The sequence below is a fragment of the Brachycentrus maculatus genome, unplaced genomic scaffold (genome assembly GCF_059751285.1).
Source record: "Brachycentrus maculatus isolate JH-2025_06_01 unplaced genomic scaffold, ASM5975128v1 h1tg000289l, whole genome shotgun sequence".
Lineage (NCBI taxonomy): Eukaryota > Metazoa > Arthropoda > Insecta > Trichoptera > Brachycentridae > Brachycentrus > Brachycentrus maculatus.
Window position 1 is genome coordinate 228,132 of NW_028281040.1, and position 22,186 is coordinate 250,317.

Sequence of the window (22,186 nt, forward strand, 5' to 3'; positions counted from 1 at the left end):
AAAGGCCGTAAAAAAACAAAAAAAATCATGATTTGTTAAAAATAATAAAATCAGCTTTAAAAAAAATCCCATACATATACTTACTAGGTTAAAAAATAAATATATATATTTATATATATATATATATATATATATATGTATATATATATATATATATATATATATATATATATATATATATATATATATATATATATATATATATATATATATATATATATATATACATATATATATGTATATATATGTATATATATTTATATATATATATATATATATATATATATATATATATATATATATATATATATATATATATATATATATATATATATATATATATATATATATATATATATATATATATTTGTTGTTATAGTCAATGATATAGCAGATATATTATATGTATAGAGCGAAAAAGATAAAATAAACTACTTGTGCACAAATTAAATGAGAAAAATATGTGCATATACAAAAGCTTGTATCGCAATATCAATACTACAAGATACATATGTGAACTGAAAAAGAGCTTATACATATATGAATGTAAAATCGTTACAGGTCAATATTGCATTCATTCGTTGTTTCCTGTTAGGTATTTTAATTGATTAAATCATATTGGCGCATACGTATGTATGTTCCTATGAAAATATGGACATAACTTTATCTGACAAACCAGTAATTATTACGTTTACACATAAACCGTTATATTACTGGCCGAGGTGTCTTGTTCATTGAATGAATGGAATTGGGCGCAACACAAATTGAATGCCATCCTCTCTTGTCTAAGAGAAATAAGACAGGATGTAAAAATGCCATAAATAATGAATGTATGCAGACCGGTACATTCCTGAAGTTCGCTTAACGTTTTTTTGTTATCTTAGATTTATCAGAGATCGTCAGCATAACAAATCAGCCGAACAAGCTAACGATGATTGAAAAAAATACATTTAAATGAATTTAAAAAAAATTTATTGGGCAGTGACTTTGTGGTTAAATGTATCCATTTTTAATTTATGTTTTGCTTAGTAATTACCACTATTTCTTCAAATCTATTGTGACACGTGTTCGATGCATTCCACATTTTCATCATTTTCAAACATCGTATGTGAAGCTAAGTGTAAATTGTCGAGTTGTGTCCTTGGGACGTTGAAGATTGAAGAGGGGATATGAGCTGTTTCTTATTTTTATTTATTTATTTCACCTTCAACTTGGCTTCATATTCGGTGTTTGAAAATGATACGAAATGCATTTAAGCACGTATCACAATAGATTTTAGGAAATAGTGGTATTTACTAGGTAAAACTAAAATTAAAAATTATTGTATTAGTGCATATTATGTGTGTATATATAAATGTATCTATTTGGATGTGAAGGAAGCTAGAAGTGTAATAACTCGACACTGGCTAGAACACTCTAAAAGGGTAAAAAGTCATTAAAAGAAGAAGAAGCTAGAAGTGTACGTCAGGACAGAAGAGTGTGGTGTTACATCCTGGGGGAAACGCGTGATGGTAGTAGTAGCATTAGCAGTTTATTGATATAAAATTTTGAGGGATACCAAATGCTTGAATTTTTTTCGACAGTCAACTAACTTTCATTGAAAAACGCAGCCTCAACCAGATGTGAATAAATAACGATTTCACGGGGTAAGGGTTTAATTCCGTCGGCTTTCCGCGTACCATTTATAAGATCCGCGGAAACTGTAATGTGTAGAATTGTTGTTATCTCGGTAATATTCAATTCCGTTCCGCGCGGTAAGCTGTCGGGAGGCTGTCTCGAGGTAAGTTGCCAATAATTTCATTGATAAAACCAGTCTGCAGTGGGCGGCCGGGTAGGCCGGTGGGCGGGTCTATCAGACATGGGTAGAGCGCGGAAAGCGGTGGGTACCATAGACCCTGCGCGATTTCCCTACATCGTCAGGAAATCAAAACTAATGGCTGTTTTGAAATGGTACTACAGGGCAGTTATAAACGAGGTAGTGCCAATTAAACGCAATACATCATGTTGTATTAATAATTCAAGTCCGAAGCTGTCAATATAGGTTTAAAATGTTAATTATTTAATTGCACTATTGTCAATTATGGACAATGGCCCATTTTGTGTTGAAATTTAATATGAATGCTGATTAAAGACAATGCTTTATAATAGACAAATAAAATAACGAATTCTTTAAAATAAGTCATTATTATTTAATTCGGTTTTTGGATTCGATCATTCGTTGCTAATCAGGCCAATTAGTGCACAAATTCGATTACGTATTTCATGTTTTTAGATCCTCATTTATTTCACAATTTGGCATAAAAAACTAACGCTGAAAAGAAATATAACATCCCATAAACCGAAATAAAAAAAAAAAAACGATTATCATCTCTATCTAGTAACCAAGCAAAGTGACAATTAATAACTCACACCCCTTCTATATAAAGAGCCATTTTTAGAAAAATGCATGTACATTTTTCTTATTTAGAGGAAAATTTAAATAAGGTGGTAGAGTGCAGTAAAATATAGTATATTACGGAAAAAATAGCTATGTATGTTCATCTTCCTACGTATTAAAATTTTTATTGATAAGACACTTGTCTGTAAGCTTTATTACCTAATTGACATTTTTTATGGAACATTTAAAAAAACTCAAGTATATTTTAAGCATGAAAATAACTCGTCACTACTTAAAATTAAGTATTTATCGTAATATATTTAAGCATCTACGTACTTAAAAGTTGTACAGAGGTTAATTGAAGTATGCAAAGAGGACATAAAGAATATTAAAAGCGTGCATAAAATATAAAGAGAATCCATTTTTAATTTAGATTTACGCTCCTCATAAAATATACAAATTTACGGTTGCAGTCTTGCATAAAATCGCATTTAATAAACTGAGCAACGCGACGACCCTAGGGCCTTATAAAGAAGCTTACAGGATAATAACGTAGAGGGTATGGAAAAATAAAGGATTGAAGACAAAAAGCTTTAGTGTCTCTTGCATTCACAGCGAGTGCAGGTTTTAATGAAATAATTTATTGATTATGTGTCGTTGTTACTACTTAGGGGGGTCGATAAGATGGACGCACAGGTACTGATGTTCGTGGGTGGATCAGAAACGGCGTCATCCGTAGGCAGGGACAACGGGAGCGCAGCGAGAGACGATGAAAGTAATTACTAATGTCTCTGGGCGTCATCGTTCCGATAATAATATTGATGAACAAGAACCATACACCAATGGTACACCTACTACCAAACGAGCATACTCATAAATGTTAAAATTTTATACCGAGGCTTCGTTTCACGCTGGGTTATGTGCAGTCAATTTTTATAAATCAAACTCGAGATAGCGGGTATTTGATATATTAAACTATTCTGATTGCTTAACGTTTATAAACTTTCCAAACAACCACTAAAAACCACAGTATTTTGTTATGTTCAAACATAAAAACGTAACTTATTGTTTGTTGAGCAAGTGTTTCATTTAATCTTTCGACCTCTGCTTCCTTTTACGGAGTCGCTGTACCACTAGTTTAACTTTACACAAAATGATAAATTAACAACAGTAGTAAATAATTAGAATGGTTAAAGCACAATGAATATTGTTATTAAGTTGTTATAGCGGTAAAGGCGAGCCTACTACGGATTTGAAAAATTACTCGTATAAATTGTAAAACCTCGACGCATTTTGTTATTTACAAATGGCTACACCTAATTTCTGATCCTTATCTCTCTACAATAAATCAAAGAACCCAATTAAACGGTCTGGCACCTCAACGTGCATTCGAACGCTTGACAAAGATCTTAATAGTCTTTTTACAAAGCGCGTTATTAAATTAATATCCTGAAAAGGTTCGGCGCGGTTCGACCAGTATCCAGTACCGCGGTACGCTATACCCGTCCGCCCACGTTTCCGTAGTCATTCGGACGGTGCAACACTATACGACCTGTGGGAAAACTGATATTTCGTTTCCATCTGAATGAACTCGAGTAGCAGAGACCAGAAGACACGGCGACGCCGCTAGAAGTACCCAGCGAACGCATAACTACCGCGAATACTGTTAGCAATAAAGAATGGCCCGACATAATCAAAGCGAGCGAATCAGACATCGGACATGCGAGATTCCGAGTGGAATGAAACGGTACACTTACTATTACGTACTACGATCGATATCGTTGATCTTTTCGTGGATGTGCTATTGAGTGATTCATTCAAACCAATATAATTAATGATCTTTTGATTACGTTGATTTATACGCGGTAATTAAGCGTTATTTTGCTCTATCAAGTGGGGTAATAAACATAATTTACAGAATGAATTTCAGTAGGATTGGTATCTTGTATTGTGAAAAAAATATAATAAGCACGTCTTGATATCGGTAATATTCTCTGTACCTAATCAATTCGTTGATTAAGATTTGTTATTTGTACCTATTTTTTCGGGGCGGTGAAAAAATCCAGTTGAGTATTTCAATTAATGTTTAGGGAATTGAGTGTTCTGTAAAAAAGACGGGTAATTAAAACCACCACTAAATCCCTACAATCCGTACATTCGAAATCAACAATGGGGGCTTAGTTATCGCGAGCTCATCTTAAGATTTAAGCTGACTTGAAGTGGGGAAGCATATCTAATTGCAATATTAATTGTTTGTTTTTGAGTTTCAAGAGTTCAAAATCATTAAAAAAAATTCATGATTAAAAATTAACTCCCGATACGTAATTCTGACCCTATTGGAGAAAGAAATAAAGACGTGTTTGCTTTTTTCAGTTTAATGTTTTCGTAATTGTAGTATTTACTTTTTATTCCCTTATTGTAAGGAATATGGGTAGGTTGGTGACACAGTGGTGACAATAACATATCCTTAACATGATTAATAATACTCATGTATAATAAACCAAAGTAAAAGTACGAGCAAGTTATTAATAATCATCTTCAGCCCTATTAGTGTAATACATAATACTAACAATTTTTTTTGCATTTGTTTTTCTAATCCCTTTTTTGTGTTTCGTAAAGTAATTTTATAACAAAAACATAAAACAACAGGCTACGTTGAAAATATTTTAGTGAATATAATGATCATATTGAAGAAAACACAACATCAGTCCTTCGAGCTAACAAAAGAGGGACCTTCGCGTCAGCTAATCTGTATATCCAAAATCAACAAAAGCGGTTTTAATCACAATGGTATTCTTACAAATTCTTTTATGACGAATATTCATTGATCATCAAATCCCTTAATACAGCATAAATGTATTTACAGAAATGGTTCACAATTTATATCGCACGATAGAATGAAAATACAGGTTGCTGGAAATCACTCCAGCAAACCGATCACAGTAATTGTAATCAATTCAAGGCTACAATATAATGATTGATTGAGGTAGCCGTTATTACATTCACACTGGCCGCGTGCAAAACACAGAATTTATCTCGAGATATCCATATAAAGCCGCCTTAAATTACTGCTCGCTTCAATCATTCACAGATACAGCAATGAAATATGCCATTTCAAATTATTGCTCTTTGTAGGACAAACAAATCAAAGATTTGTATGGCAAATGGCGTCAAACAATTTGTATGGAATTCTTAAAACATAATTATTTGTATTATACTTGTACGAGTATTAAGCGCCACGCTATTGTGGTACAAAAGATCATTATATTATTTTATGTTAGTTAAATGAGAAGCTCGAACGTATGACGTATGATCGATAGTTTCATACTTGAGAGATATTAGAATACATACTTTGTTATCTTAAAAGCACCCTTTTGCCCATTTCTTATCACACATTGATATATATGATGAAAATAAGGATGAATTGTCGAAATGCATTACCTCGGACGAATGTGTGAAAAATAAAAAGAATGAAAGGATTGTAAGCTCTCTGCTTACCCCTGTAGAGAAGCGGGGTGATGGAAACTAATGTTAATTTTGACCCCCCTGCGAATCGAACTATTACACTACGAAGGCGGACAAAATAATAAAATAAATCGGTACCAGTAACTTCAATTCACATTAATTTAATGTTCATATCGCTCACTCCTTTCAAGAACGACATAAATAAAAAAACTTGATTTTTCAGGAGAACGTTTTTAAAGTTTAAAAATATAATACAATGTATTAATAATAAATATAAAGCCACTTATGGAACTTTTTACTGTGAAATAGATCTTTTAAGGTAAAACCTAAAGTTTTTTTTCCATTTGAAAAATATTTAGTATATTTAAAAAAAATAATTAAACAATACTTTTTCTTCAAAATGCAAAAACAACACTTTTGCCTTGTAGCGGGTAAATATTGAGTTAAAAATATGCCTCTTTTGCTGGGATTTAGTACATTTTCTGGGTATTCCGAAAACTTGCACAATTGAAAATTGACGATTTTTGATTTGACGTTCTTAAAAGGAGTGAGTGATATATGAATTATTTAAAGCACACCAACCATACAATTTATTCACTGTTGCTTACGTACAACTTTAAAAATACCTCACATTACACAATTACTTTTAAGGGTGCTTGAACATTCGCACGGGGTGGATTACAATTATCACATTTCCACAAGTGGCATGTATGTATGTGTTCCATATATGTGTATGTATATTGAGGTTGTAAATTCTCCAGCTTGTACGGTTCCGTGAGCACACCTTAATCGGAAGCCTTGGCTTATATCCCGCAAAGTATACCAGGTAACAACCCGCTTAGGTCAGCGGTCGACAACGTGTGACTCGCGAGCCACATGTGGCTCTTTAAGCAATTTGTGTGGCTATATATTTAACGAATTTAAAATTAAAACATTATTTACAGAAATTTTTATCATTATTATTGCTATTTTAGTTATTCTGTCAGCCTCCGTAGTGTAATGGTCAGCACGCTCGGCTACCATTCTGGAGGTCCCGGGTTCGATTAACAGAGCGGGGTCTAATATATATCAGTGATTTTTTCACTCTAATATTTATTCAATATTATCGTGGACTGGTACCTGAAGCGGAGGGCTGATCACCTTTCCTTCGTGTGTTATCGATCAAGATAACACTGGGTTTATATGATGCAGTGCCCTATGCACCATTAGGGTGCGGATTAGGGGTCGAATACGAATTTCGTGCATTAAAGAAATTAGAACCTTTGAATATGTACTTTAGTTTTATTCTGTCTTCTTATTTAATAAATTTAAAATGCATAATGAAATACATAAGTCGTTGATTGTTAAAAGGTACCTACCTATAAATATTTAACGAATGTTTAAAAGTGTCTACCTATACAATTTTTTTTTCTCATTTGATAATTATGATTGACATTTAAAAAAAACTGTTTATTTTAACAGTAAAGGGGATCATCAAAATCTTTTCTACGCTGAATTATACATCTTTGATAGATAGTATCCTGATTAAATATCTGTTTCCTAAAAATACTACAATTTATTTTATTGAATATTATTTTGAAAATTCGATAAATTAAATTAAATTATTGTAAATAAAAAATTGGCTCCCCATTTTTTTAAAATCGTTTTGCTACTCACGTTTGGCTCTTTTGGTCCAAGAGGTTGCCGACCCCTGGCTTAGGTGAATCCTGACAAGTGACAAGTGCCGGGGCTAAAGCCCCTTTCACACGCGGTTGGGCGATTAATCAAATTAAGCACTTGGCCCAAGGAAACAATTGAATTTTCATAGCATATTATAATAAATACATATTCATGCTTCAATAAACACTATGCATGCAGTAGAGCCAATTGGGTAGGCAACGCCGATCACGAATCGATGGGGTCATACACATTTTAGGGTCAAACGGATTCGTAAATATTGACTTAGTAATTGCAATGTATGAAAATACAGTTAGAGTTAGGTATTATAAAAATATAAATATGGATTTTAAATTGAGATGTATAGATATTTTTATTTTATGTAAACAAAAATATTTTTTGACATTGAAAAATCGTAAATTTTCAGTTATGCGTGTTATCGGAATGCCCAGAAAATGTACTATATCCCAGCAAAAGCGCCATATTTTTAACTAAATATTTACCCGCTACAAGGCAGAAAGTGTTGTTTTTGCAATTTTAAGAAAAGGTATTGTTTTATTATTTTTTTAATATCCAGAATATTTTTCAAATGGAGAAAAAACATTCAGGTTTTATCTAAAAAGATCTGTTGCATAGTAAAAGTTCAAAAAGTGTCTTGATATTTATTTTTAATACATTTGATAATATTTTTAAACTTTAAAAACGATCTCCTGAAAAATCAAGTTTTTTTTTATATATGACGTTGTTGAAAGGAGTGAGCGATAAACTATATTATTACAACTATTAGTATAGGTTGTTATATTAGTAAGCGTTTAGTGGTTTTACCTTTGTGCATAAGGTTTCAACTAAACAAATTGACTCGAAAAAACATTAAATATTTAAAATAAAAAAAATACTTATTTTTTCACTATAATATATAAATATGTGTGCATCTAAGAATAAAAGGATGAGATAAGAATTATCGATAAAATTAAGAAGGCTGTGTAAAGATGATTTGGGCATGTGAATTGAATGGATGAAGAAAGAACAGTTAAACAAATTGAGGTAAATATGGTTGATAATAGAAGCAGAGGAAAACTTGGCATGATCAAGTATTTAAAATACTTGAAAATGGTCAGATTAGGAGTTGGAATAAACGGCAGGTATGTGTGAGAAGATGCATGTACATATGTAGAAGAGGCGATTTTTTTTTCAAAGACAGTATGGTGTGGTGTTTTATTATCTCTGCTCACGGGGTGCGGCGTTATGCTTAGTAAGTTAGTTATTAGGTTCTGAAGAAAATGTCAATAGCCCCGTCCTCCCAAGGTGTCCACTGATGTCACAACCGGTAATGGATATGTAATTAGAGACGACAAATCCGTGTATGAGTTTAGGCTATATAGGTACTGCTATGTAGGTGGACCCAAAACAAATAGAATACAGAATACCTCTCTTGCTATGCTGTGCTCCTAGTACACATGATTCAATGTTCGCCAATGGAACGTTTTCGACAAACATTAAAAAGGTTATATATATTAATTATTTAATGATTCGGCATTAACTTTGTGGAATGACATGATTATTTCAATTAAATTAAACACTTGAATAATCCACTGAATTGAGTTTCATTTTTATTTACGACTAGTTTCGAAAACGACAATTGTTTTCATCTTCTAGTACAAATTAAAACATTAAATTAAAACTAGTCGTAAATAAAAATAAAACTCAATTCAGTGGATTATTCAAGTGTTTGATTTAATTAAAATAAAAAAAGTTAATTAAAAAAAAATTGTACTGGTATAATTTTGAAATGTGAATTAAATTTTCGAAATGCGCTCGGTATTCTAAATTACCCACAAATCGCGCGCTGCGGATATGTGACGTCTTGAATTGAAACGTTTGGTTTCGAGAATGAATTGCAATATGTTCCATGCCGCAACAGCTGGATGTTTTGGTATAAGATGTGATAGAGATTCTAATTTAGCATTTGAGACGTCATTATCATGTTAATCAATAGCAATCTGTATGGAGGTTTCTTATCTAGAAATTTATAAGTGATTATATATTATTTGTTCATTAAGAATCTTTATTATTTTAGGTTGGGAGTCGATATAATCAGCGGGAATATATGAGAAAATGCATGAACGTCAAAGAGGTGAAGATTATTCACAAATACAGAGTGGTGTGGCGTTCTATTCTCTCTGCTTCCCTGAGAAGCGGCGTGATAGTAGTTTTGTAAAAGTTTAATAAGTTAATTTACTTTGTATACTGCCTTGGCACTAAAAGGTTTTTAATTGTGTTATGTAGTTTCAAAGTCATTTCACAAGTGGTTTTTTTAAAACAGTAATACTGATACAAAATTTCCATTGGTTTTTCATAAAATATGTTATACTTATTGAATATATATCTAATGACAAAGTAAATAAATGAATTTACGAGTGTATCCTTCAAAATTCATATTTAATATCACATTAATAACTTGTGTTAAGTTTAGCCAAACGAAGCTTAACCACCAAAAAATTTGGAGAAATATAAAGCTTGATTGGCGAACGAATGGCGATGGCTTTCACACTAACACCACATTTGCTCATGTAAATTAATCTCATTACAATGACAAGAGAATTTAACACGCCCGATGTCCCGGTATTACCGATGCTGCGATGATAGGATTAAATTTTAGAGACGCCCGTCTGAGTGTCTGACGAAATTACATTTTAGCAATGAAGACAGAGGTGCAAAATTGATTCGATAATATTTTGAACTTGATACTCGAAATATCGGCCAACACGTCCGACGAGGTATTAATCAAGCATTCCAAATTGGATCTCTTCATTAATTCTCGACATAATTTGATTACAAGGCAAAAAATGCGTACCTACACGACGTATAAGATATGTAACCGCTTCTACATACTAGGCATGGGTAATCTAAGTGATATGTGACGAATTAAATACGTTTTAAACGGCTTTTGAAAACGATTTTTAATTTATTTATAGATTTGGCGTTTAATTTTTAGAAATCCATTTTAATTTATATATTGAATGTAAGAATCTACTAAATTGTATAATATACAATTATATACTAGTGTATATGTATATTATATAATTCTCACTTCAGATAACGTGTGAGTTCGCGGCAGCATCTATGGTCGATTTGGGTAAGCTATTTATTCAGCAGAGACTCTTTTTCTAAACATATCCAAGATCCTTCCCGAACTATGTATATTACATACCAGAATCCGCCTGAAAACATATATGTATTATACATATATTTATATCACCATTAATAACTTACAATTGACTTTCGCCAAAAATATTCTTTAATTGTATTGCTTAAGGCTTTTTAGTTGTATTATTTAACTGATAAAATAATTTTGCGTCAGGAAAAATATATTAATATTCAAACCAGCTTGCGAAATTTATTTGTAGTAGTTAATTAAAATTTAAAAAAAGTGGTTGAAACTCTAATCCACTTAGTTTCGCTGACCAAAAACCCGTTTCTATCCAAATTAATTAAACATTTTTTGTATGTTCTTATCATATTACTAAACTTTGGATTCGTTCGGATAAAGAGCAAGTTGGTCGTATTATTACACAATCATTCAGTAGCCTATTCAATCGTCAAATGGTGTGTATATACCCACAAGAATATGGGTGGTTAGATAAAATAATAATAAATAGCTTTATGCTAAGCGATGTTTGACTAGATTAATAAATACATTTGAAAATAGATAGTGAGATAACACATCGAACCAAGTTGACCACATATTAATGATGGATCACATACAAAAAACTTGCGGTCAGTAAAAGTAATGCAATCAAGCAAGATCGACTATTATGTAATTTTGACCGTGAACGTTTTGTGGTCGAATTAATAGGAACGACATAAACATAAATAATTTTATACAATAGCCGATACAGACCGACTCGTAAAAATAATTTATTAATGTTTCCAACGAAATCGGTATAGCCCCGCGCGCTGACCCAATTTCACAGGTGCAGATTATAGATAATGGAAGTAATGGCGAAATCGAACGGATGCTGATTGTCATACTCGCAATCAGTTCGACAGACGTACTATATAATACCTACTTTCCATCTTGGTGGTTGATTATTTGATTAACAGTCGTTTTAATGAACCGGATCGTTGATGATGTTCTTTTACAATACTCTTATTAGGAACCATAAAGAAACGCGATGATTGGCCGATAAAATATCAGGCCGTGTCAGCGGTGTCGATAGTCCACTTAAAAAAGTGTGCCGATGCATCAACAAGACAATAAAAATGCTTTCAATTTATAACACAGCTGATTGGATTGAGATGAGAGTGGATGGGTGGTAAAAAGCAAAGGATATAGGGCCAACCATGACTAGTAACAACATCCATCTCTGATCCAAGATAAATGGCATTTCTGAACTAAATCTATTAAAGAGAATAGCGGCTAACGGTGTTCGAATCTGAATATCATTTCCAAACGAATTCACGTGCATAATAAATGCTCGCTAAATAAAAAAGTGATGGACTGTGGTTCTCTGGAGAAAAACATCATATACTGTAAGAATAGATGATTAATCATTTGTCTGAAAAACAGTAACGGAACCAAATAATCATCACAGATAAATCATGGAAAGCCAAGTAAGTTCAATGTGCTCAGAAGCTTAGAAACAGATGAATGGAGTCTTGGGGAACACATGGTGACCATATTATATAATCGACGAATGTCAGAGCAACTGAAAAAGTACTAAGAATAAGACGTTAAGGAAGATTTCAAAAAGGTAAATAATGGTGACATTTTACAAAACATTGACGATAAAAGGTTTTTTCTAATTCATATAATCTTACTCGAATAAAAACTTTTGAGAAAGTCATACATTGCAAAATGTGGTTTGACATCAGGACAATCAAATAATCATCATTTTTCAAAAAGAAATAACCCGCAAAGCCTTTTTAGAGGTCCTCTTTCTGTTTTCCTATTCAAATTTCCAAAATCTTTTACTTATTCTCTCATAATCCATTCGCTACACACCTAAATTAATAATTATTGTCTTAACTTCTACTACAACCGTGACGCCGTTCATCTGTAGGGGTAGGCAGAGGATAGAATGCCAGACTCTGTCTGTTCTGACATAGACACCTAGCTTCCTTCACATCCATTCATCTAGTTATACATACACTTCGATTAGGTAGACTTTTGAATACACCAGATTTCAGATTCTGATTGATCTCATCGTACTAAGTCTTACTCAATCATTTTTAATCGATGTGCATATGTCTTTCAGTAGATGAGTGTTTTCTATTAATTAATAAGGCAGGTGTGTCTTAGCAGAGAGCTGCTGAAAGAGCAGCTCATTTTTAATTATGCATAATCAAACAAATACATTAAAACAACACGTAGGCATTTGAAATGTGTTCTGTATTGTTAGTAGCATATTTTGTTGCGTGCACACGAAACACATGTGTTGCCCGTAAAAGGAAGTGCCCCTTGAACATTGGTCCACTCGACATCTGCCAAATGTGGAAGCGGTTGACGGCTGCGGGTCGCATCACACAACGATAACCAACCGTGAACAAGAGAGCGCGTTGCAGTAGCCTAGGTGAGGATCTATACGACATTGGATCCGTGATAGTTCATAAGGAACTGTTACGAGAGATAGTATCATACATAGTAAAAATAGTGAAGGACATTACTATAAACCAAGCTAGGACACAAAATGCCGAACCGTTTTCTATTGGCGCGGAAGGTCTACTGACGACTGTAGACAGTCCGATTTCTCCTGAAGTGTTTTACGCGGTTTTCTCCTAGCAATGAGCAAATGCTGAAAAGTTCCCAATTGGCCCACACTAGATTATCTCTTCCGTTCCCCACACAGATTAAAAAAAACTTTTTGGAGGACAACACAGATTAAAATAAAGTTATAAGAAACAAAAATCCACTTAATGACCTATAAACCTTGTATATAATAAGCAAGGTATTATTTTTTGACATCTCAATATAGATGAAGAAGAATATGGAATTCTGAGCATCTTCAGGGCTGGTTTAAGTAATGATGATTTTAGCCTATGGCGGTCGTAAGCCCCGTAAAAGCCCAGACTTCCATATTCTTCTCTTTATCTATGTTGAGATGTCAAACAAAATAATATTAAAAATAACTCCTAACTGGAGGTAATCCGGATTTGTAAACAAATATTTGACATACTCAAAATGATGTACATAAGCAAGTTAAATAGTTAATGCACTTCTATTTAAAAAAAATAAGATATAAGAAAGGAATGTAAGGCTGAACAAGGAATAATTGAAAAGATTAGGAAGAGTTTTTTACGTTGTGGAGCGAATGGATAACAAGAGAATGACTAAGAAAATATATGTGGCGAATGTGAGAGGGAAAACAGAACGAGGACGACCGAAAAAGACTTGGCACGATCAGATCAATCAGAACCTAAAATCTGGCGGCGTCAAAAGTCTGCGTAATCGGAGGGCATGTATGACTAGATGTATGGATGTGAAGGAGGCGAGAAGTGTATGTCAGGACAGAAGAGTGTGGCGTTCCATCCTTTTTGCCAACCCCTGCGGGGAAACGGCGTGAGGATAGTAGTAGTAGTAGTAGTAAAAAAATCTTGAACAAGAAGAAAGGACAATGATGGACGAGTTTTTTTTGAAGAGGACACCAAGTTTAGGGGAGATGGCGGTTTCCGGTTTGCGTTTCCCGGTGAGATTTATGGCAGAAAATTAAAAACAAAGCTTTATGAATCAGGCCCGAATTGCGAAACGATTGTTCGGCGCGAGCATAACTGGGGGCACTTGCCGATGCATGATTTATTGGGACGCGCGAATGTGGGGCAGAATAAATTGCGTGCCGCAATAAATCACCCCGGGGATTAAGATTTAAAAGATACGGCGTATCGCCGGGGTAAGGCACAAAACGCCCGATAACAATTACAACTATCACTCGGAAATGAGATATTTATTTTGACAATTGAAAATATGAGAAATATGCTCGCTATCAGGGACCCCCAAAGCGACGAGTGCCGAAAAGTAACTTTCATGCGTCAATATGTAATTCATTGCACCACTTAATTTTTTCTTAATGTTTTCTATGTAACAAAATTTTGAAAATGTCCAAATACTTGTTCACAAATCTGGATTATCTCCAACCATAGGAGTTATTTAATTATTTTTGACATCTCAACAGATCGCTCATTCCTTTCAACGTCATACTTCAAATAACTTGATTTTTCAGGAGATCGTTTTTAAAGTTTAAAAATATAATAATATGTATTAAAAATAAATATCAAGCCACTTATTACTGTGCAACTGATCATTTTATATAAAACCTGAATGTTTTTTCTCCATTTGAAAAATAATTGGTACACTAAAAATAATTAAACAATACCTTTTCTCCGAAATGCAAAAACAATACTTTCTACCCTGTAGCGGGTAAATATTAAGTTAAAAATATACCGCTTTTGCTGGGATATAGTACATTTTCTGGGCATTCCGAAAATATGCACAACTAAAAATTGTCGATTTTTGATATATGACGTTGTTGAAAGGAGTGAGCGATATATGAAGACGAATATGGAAGTCTAGGCATTTACGGTTGTGAATATTATACGTGAGTAAAGTGATCACTTAAACCAGCCTAATAAGACAGCCGTAAGCCCGTTAATGCCCAGACCTCCATATTCGTCTTCGTCTGTGTTGAAATGTCAGAAATAATACGTTTTCTATGTGTTTTCTATGTTAAAACAACACTTTCGTTAATTATATAAGTATAATAAAAAAAAACAACTGTTTTATTTTTTTAAACATATATTTAATTTGACCAGTGATCGGTGTTGAAATGAGCTCTCTCAGACAAATGTGTGGAAAATCATTGTTTGACAGAATTAAAAACGAAGGTATAAGAAAGGGATGTAAGGTTGAACAAGGGATAGTTGAAACGATTAAGAAGGGTTCTTTTAGGTGGTATGGGCATGTAGAGCGAACGGATAGCGAGAGAATGACTAAGAAAACAGAACGAGGGCGGGCGAATCAGAATCTAAAATCTGGTGGTATCAAAAGTCTGTGTAATCGGAGGGAATGTATGACTAGATGTTTCGATGTGGAGGAGTCTATGTCAGGATAGAAATGTGTGGCGTTCGATCCTCTCTGCCTAACCCTGCGGAGAAACGGTGTGATGCTAGTAGTAGTAGTAGTAAATTGTGGTAGAGTGGGTTCGAACCCAGAAACTGTGAGTCAATAGTCCGCGACACTAACCGCGGGACCACAACCCGACGATTTTGAATCGTGTTCTTTTCACTCGAGGCTTTATGAAAGTATCTTATAAGATTGACACAAAAGTTCCATTGTTTTAATACAAATTCAATGTTCTAATTTTGGAACACAATAAACTGTACATTGTTTAATACAATTCGTGATATTATTTATTACATATTTACACAATAGGCCCTAGGGCTCAAAGAAATCAATGAAATGTTTTTTTCCAAATATGTAATAACAAATTTGTGGCTAATAATCAAATTGAATGGAACATTAAATTTAATGAGACGTTTACTTAAAAATTTCATAGCATAATAATGCAATAGAAAATATCTATATCAATAAAAATGTAAATGTTGGTGTGTTCAAAATCTAAAATCTCCTAAAGTTATGCACCGATTGCTTAGAAATTTTGACAAACCATTGCATTCAAATACGCGCGTGTTTTTATCTGACCGTATTATTGAAAATGTGAATTTCAGTTTGTTCAAAATCTCAAATCTCCTGAAGTTATTCACCGATTGCTGTTAAATCTTGACGCAACGTAGCCTCCGAATACTGACAAGTATAACCTTTTTTTACCCCATGGCAGTGCCATCTGTTGAAAGTAACAGCTACACATGCAACACTAAGCATTGAACTTGAAAAATAGCGTGTTTTTTTATAGCTGATGTTATTTTTATTCGTTTTGGATTGCATTGTTGATTTGTAATATTTTCATTGCTTCACAAACACTGTGATATGAAACGTATTAGAAATGCGTGATTTTCATTGTCTTTCTTTTCCATTTGAGAAAAATGAGCCACAGCAACGCGGTGCCGGGACTAGCTAGTAATAAAATACGATATCACGAAACAAGAGCGCAAAAACCTATTCAAAATTCTCCGTTCGGCTCATAAACATTAATCATAATTACGCCAAAGATGAACATAAAGAGATCATTTTGTACGTTGTGTAGCTACCAAATTGCTCCATTTTCGATACCATCAATCCATTCATCATCGTTTCGCAAGATCCTGAACAATATGGATTGATTTCACAATGTTCCCACTACGTTTGGTACAGCTACCGAACGATATCGAGCGTCGAGATCGGACGCCTCACCTGGCGTCATGCCTCCCAAACTGTACAGAAAACATGCCATCTGCTCATGTGTGGTATAGGTAAAAATGTTCCAAAAATCTTTTTTCGTTAAAACTTTTATATTTAATTCTGTAAACACTCCTCTCACGTCGAATAATACACCTATAGAGTACACATGACTTTCATTAATTTATTCGGCAGTCAATTTGTGGTAATATCTACATACATATTTTTAAATTAAGTTTTACGTACGAAATACCACTATTTCTTAAAATCTATTGAGATTTGTTATGATAGATTTAACCAAGTAAAACTTAGATTAAAAATTAATACACATAACATTTATCTTTTAACCGATTACGGAATTGGCAGGAATAAAATTCGGTTTTGAATTTAACGCGATCATGTAAATTTTAGATTTTTTTATGGTAATACCGCAGATGGAAACGTAGATCATTTAAACCCATTAGTTTGAGGGATCGCATTTCTTAGTTAGAATACTATTTTAAAAATATTTTACACAGGATTAAATTTAAATGTAATAATTAATAGGATATTAAAAATAAAAATAATTTAATATTCAATTTGAATTAATATTCAATTTGAAAAGTTCATATGTAGATATGAAAGCCAACTCTGCTTTACGAGAACAAGCTAGACTTATCGTATTTTTTTATGCATGACCTAACAAATAAACGCAAGGTAATTCGACTATTTTGTTTTATGTTTTTATAAAACTTATTAATTTCATTTAGATACTGAAAGAATTACTTTATAAATATTGTTTTAAAACATCATTTACCAATGTTTCTGATTTTTGCAATTATGCTTCATCATAATCCGTTCTCTATGTTAGATTTTGAGCCTTTTGTTACAAGATGCGACACCTCAATCATTAATCTTGTCTTGTGTTAAGGATATATAATATATTGTAATAAGGACCAGTACTGGTGCCCGCGCCGCAGTTTAAGGACCACAGCCTCCCAGCACGACATAATCTTGGATTTATCCCGGATCGGCAAGGTAAAACACCCACTGGAATGAGTATTCAGATTACATCCAACGCCACTGGTGACATCGAGATTTCATTTACTGACAACGCCGACGTGTACGAACAAAATTAGGTAAACCCCGATAAAGATGTCGGTCCATAGGAATAACCGTGATCATATATTTTGATGCCGCATAACGAGCCCAGAGTAAACACACAAAATGATCATTGCGGCCTTAATATCATAATCAACCAATTTAAAATCAACCGTTTACTTAACAGTTCAGACAATAATGGACTTTATTAGAGAATTATTACAATTTATACAATAATGTATAGCATTATACGGAATGGAGATTTCTTAAGACACTATGTGTTCAATTTAATGAGGTGCCATGTCCGATAAATATTAATTGTCTCCGAGTTTTTATCGGCAGACTAATGCAAATTTCGGTTAATTAAAATCTCAGCAGGGAAAAGGAAAAACAACAGCTTGAGTCCGTTTCAATAATTTCCAATTTAGTTCATGGCCGCACATTATTTTTTATTTAAAAAATCTATTAATTTAATCTTAAATTTAATTTAATTACTGTTAAATGATTAATAATAATTTTAAATTGAAATTTATTGAACTTGAGATATAACGCATGATAAATCATTCTTAAGGACTTTCCATCGTTTGACGTGATTTTTTTTTCACTGACATTTCTTGGTGAAATTGCATTCTATACTGTATAAGAATGAAAAAACAACAAAATAAATGAATAAAACAAAAAAAACAGAGTCTCTCATTCCCAGTTAAAGTAATTTAATTATTTACAAATACATTTTGTACTGACGATTCTTGGTAGAACTTCATTTTATATAATAAAACTACAACTTTATGTTTATTTTTTCCTACTTCTATTATATTTGAACAATGTAAGGGTTTCATCATAACCTCATAGGGCCTACAAAGAATGTACTGCATTTAGTTGTACTATGGTCGTATTCGTAAGTTGTATTAATTTTAAGGCTTTAGTTTTAGCTAACATATGGTATATCGAAAATTAACTTATATTAATAATATCCAGTAACGTAAATAATATGTGCACGTTAAATAACTGGCATTCCAAACAAAGTAGATAAAAATCATAATTTCATTTAGTATTTAATGATAATGGCGCTTTATGAATTATCCAAAAATTTTATCATTATTATTAGAGATAATATATTATGCTATAAGAAGGGACTTTAATATGTGCAATGGAAACATAACTCTACATACGCCCAATACTAGAATGCTTTTAGAAGGAACTCTCTCTATGTTGACTGGATGGTTGAATAAACAAACTAGTTGTTTCCTATCCTTGGATGTCAATTCTGAGAAACGTATTATTTACAGTATCGTCACTACTTTATACATGTTTAAAATAGTTGCTTTTAAATCTTTGGGCATAGAAATCTCTAGCGTAAATAATTTAGATAACATCTTATGTGTCAAGGAATTTTCCATGAATTGACAGAAAAGAAAGTCTTATAATACAGCAGCGAAAAATCTTTACAGGGTTATCGAAATTCTCCCACATTTTCAATAACTCTTCATTGGGTAAAGTGTTTAAGATGAATTCAATATAAACTGATATGGACACTGAATAAATCCTCATATCAAATGGCTCTGAAATGTCTATCGGACCTTTGTGTATTAGAGGGTTATTCATAATTCACACTTAGGTAAGCTTCTAAGTCAAGTAGAGGAAAACTCTCTGAACTCCGATACCAACGTACCAAGTTTGGAAACGAGCTTTTGCAGTGGCCGGCTTTGCTGCTTGGAATAGTTTGCTTCTCATTCGAGGATAATCCAGTCATGATAATCAAATCTCTCATCCGTTCAGTTAAATGAGAATTTATAATTATGTATTCACAGCCTTCTTCTTTTAAGCAATATTAGCTTCCCTTTTTTCTGTGGAGTGAAATTTATCAATTACATTTAGATCAAACACATATTAACTTTATAATTAAGGTCGAATATAGTACAAAGCATAACATATAGTAAATAAGAAAAATGTAATACGCCCTTAAATAGATATTTTGTATAAACGGCACTATAAAAATTAGCCAAATATTATTATTATTAAAGAAAATATACATATAACGTGGTAATATTTTCCTTCGAAAATTGGGTGCAAATAATATGTAAAGTGGGTGTATAATAATAAAATAAACAATGTGTTGCTTTGTAATTAAAGTTAATAGTTAAAGCTTATTCTTAATTTATCTGTATAATATTTTTCTATCTATCTATCTGATTCTAACAGTTCAGAATATTATATTTTTTCTATCTGATGTCTTTTGTTTTATTCAGTGCGACGCATGCGACATCTGGTGGTAGAACTGTTTTATGTAGGTACTATTTGTAAGTACTTAATAAAATGTATAGGTAGGTACCTAGGTATTTTATTACATATATTTGTGGGAAAATCCTTGTGATCAGCTTTACAGTAAAAGTTGATATAGACAACAACAACAAAAATACCCAGTATGTTTCATTCTTGTCAGGTATTTACAACAATTTCGGCCGACAATGATTTTATTATTGAAAAAATATAATCGCAAGACTATTTTTCATGATGTATAAAATAGGTGCACTCAAGTCAACGGATGTTCGTTGAAAATAGGTACTAAATCTATGAATGCCAAAAAACGCTTTTAAAACTTGAAATGTCAAGAACGTAAATAATTACTCGTGGTCGAACAAGTCAATATTGACACGATGTACAAGTAGAAGTGGAGTGGTTTATGCGAAATTCGACATCTCAGCTAAAGTTGACGTCACTCCATTCAGTAATTTTAGCTAAGAATTAATTTTGTAGCGTACATATATTGATTTTTACATTCAGAGACAAATCAACGGGAACGGATTTGTTTACAATATTTATTAAGTAAGGGGACATATCATTCATATAACACTGGTTTATTCGTAGAGGTAGCATAGAATACATAATATTATGTAAAAATACAACTGTTTTTCAATCAATCAATTAATAATACAGTTTACTTTGGACACGTGTTTCGAATTACAAAGTAATGAATACTGCATCCTTGAAGTAATCGTGAAATGGATGCCTGAAGAAGTGTTGAAGAAAACATTCACGACAAAGAAATATTATATGGTATTAACAAGAATATTAAAACATCGAGTGGGTAAGTTTATTTGTTAACTTAGAAAAAAAAAGACATAGGAGGAATAAATAGTTCAGGGTACCTAAAAATCTTTCAAAGAGTATGCACTCAACAAAGCCAGACTTCTAGAAAACTTCATTTCGATTCATAAAGAATTGCAACTTGAAAAAATCAAGGATCATAAGGTAGTCGTCATTTGAGAATACGTTTACAATATTTTTGTGTATATTATTACTGTCCGCCTCCGTAGTGTAATGGTCAGCACGCTCGGCTACCGTTCTGGAAGTCCCGGGTTCAATTCCCACGGGGGTCAAATAAATACAAGTGTTTTTGTCACTCTTATATTTATTCCATATTACCCTGGACTGGTACCTGAAGCGGAGGGCTGATCACCTTTCCTTCATGTGTTAACGATCAAGATAACTCGCGTTTGTATGATGCAGTACCCTATGCACCATTGGGGTGCGGATAGTGGTTTGAATTTGAAAATATTATTATTGAAGCAATCAAAGTATGGTACGAATGAATCAATTCATATTTTCTGATTGAATATTAATAAATAATAATTGTGGGCGGATTTAATTGAATATCTTCGGCACGCATTGGAAAAGTGAAGGGTCTCAGCTATGACACGAATACTCGGCCATTGTCAGGGGAAATATCAAACCAATTATTCGTGCCAATCCTGACACGAGGATTAAGGTTGGCTTTTCAATCGCCACACAAAAGGGAATCGATTCTACAGAGAACGAGCGCGCAAAGTGGCACTTGAAGCGAACAGACCGAGATACGAGGCTTTAGGACACGTCAATCCGTCTCTACCGGGTAATGAACATACCACGTTGAACGTACTACATTAGCCGCAATATTCCATTCGCGCCTCTACAATACAGCCCACTGAAGCCATTCGCCAAAAAGGTTCTTTTGTGCGATCTTTCGGTAAATCATGCGCTTAATTAATGTCAGAATTTTTTCCATACATTATAATACCCCATTTATTTTGTTAACATATAAAAATAGATCAATCTTATGCTGGATATTTGCATGAAAGAACTGAAAGATTTAAATATTGGTAAAAAATTAGCAATTTAACCGTCTTTTTTTACATTTCAACAGAGATGAAGAAGAATACGGATGTCTGAGCTTACTACCGTTATAGGCTTGATTAAGTGATCACTTAATACACGTGTAACATTCACCAATTCTACCCATG

The 22,186-nt window shown here is 32.9% G+C and overlaps 1 protein-coding gene across 4 annotated transcripts in view; it reads right to left on the minus strand.

Annotated features, from left to right (window-relative positions):
- The window catches only part of LOC148305052 (protein TANC2-like), a 209,110-nt gene that overhangs the window by 72,220 nt on the left and 114,704 nt on the right, over positions 1-22,186 (minus strand). The window lies entirely within an intron of this gene.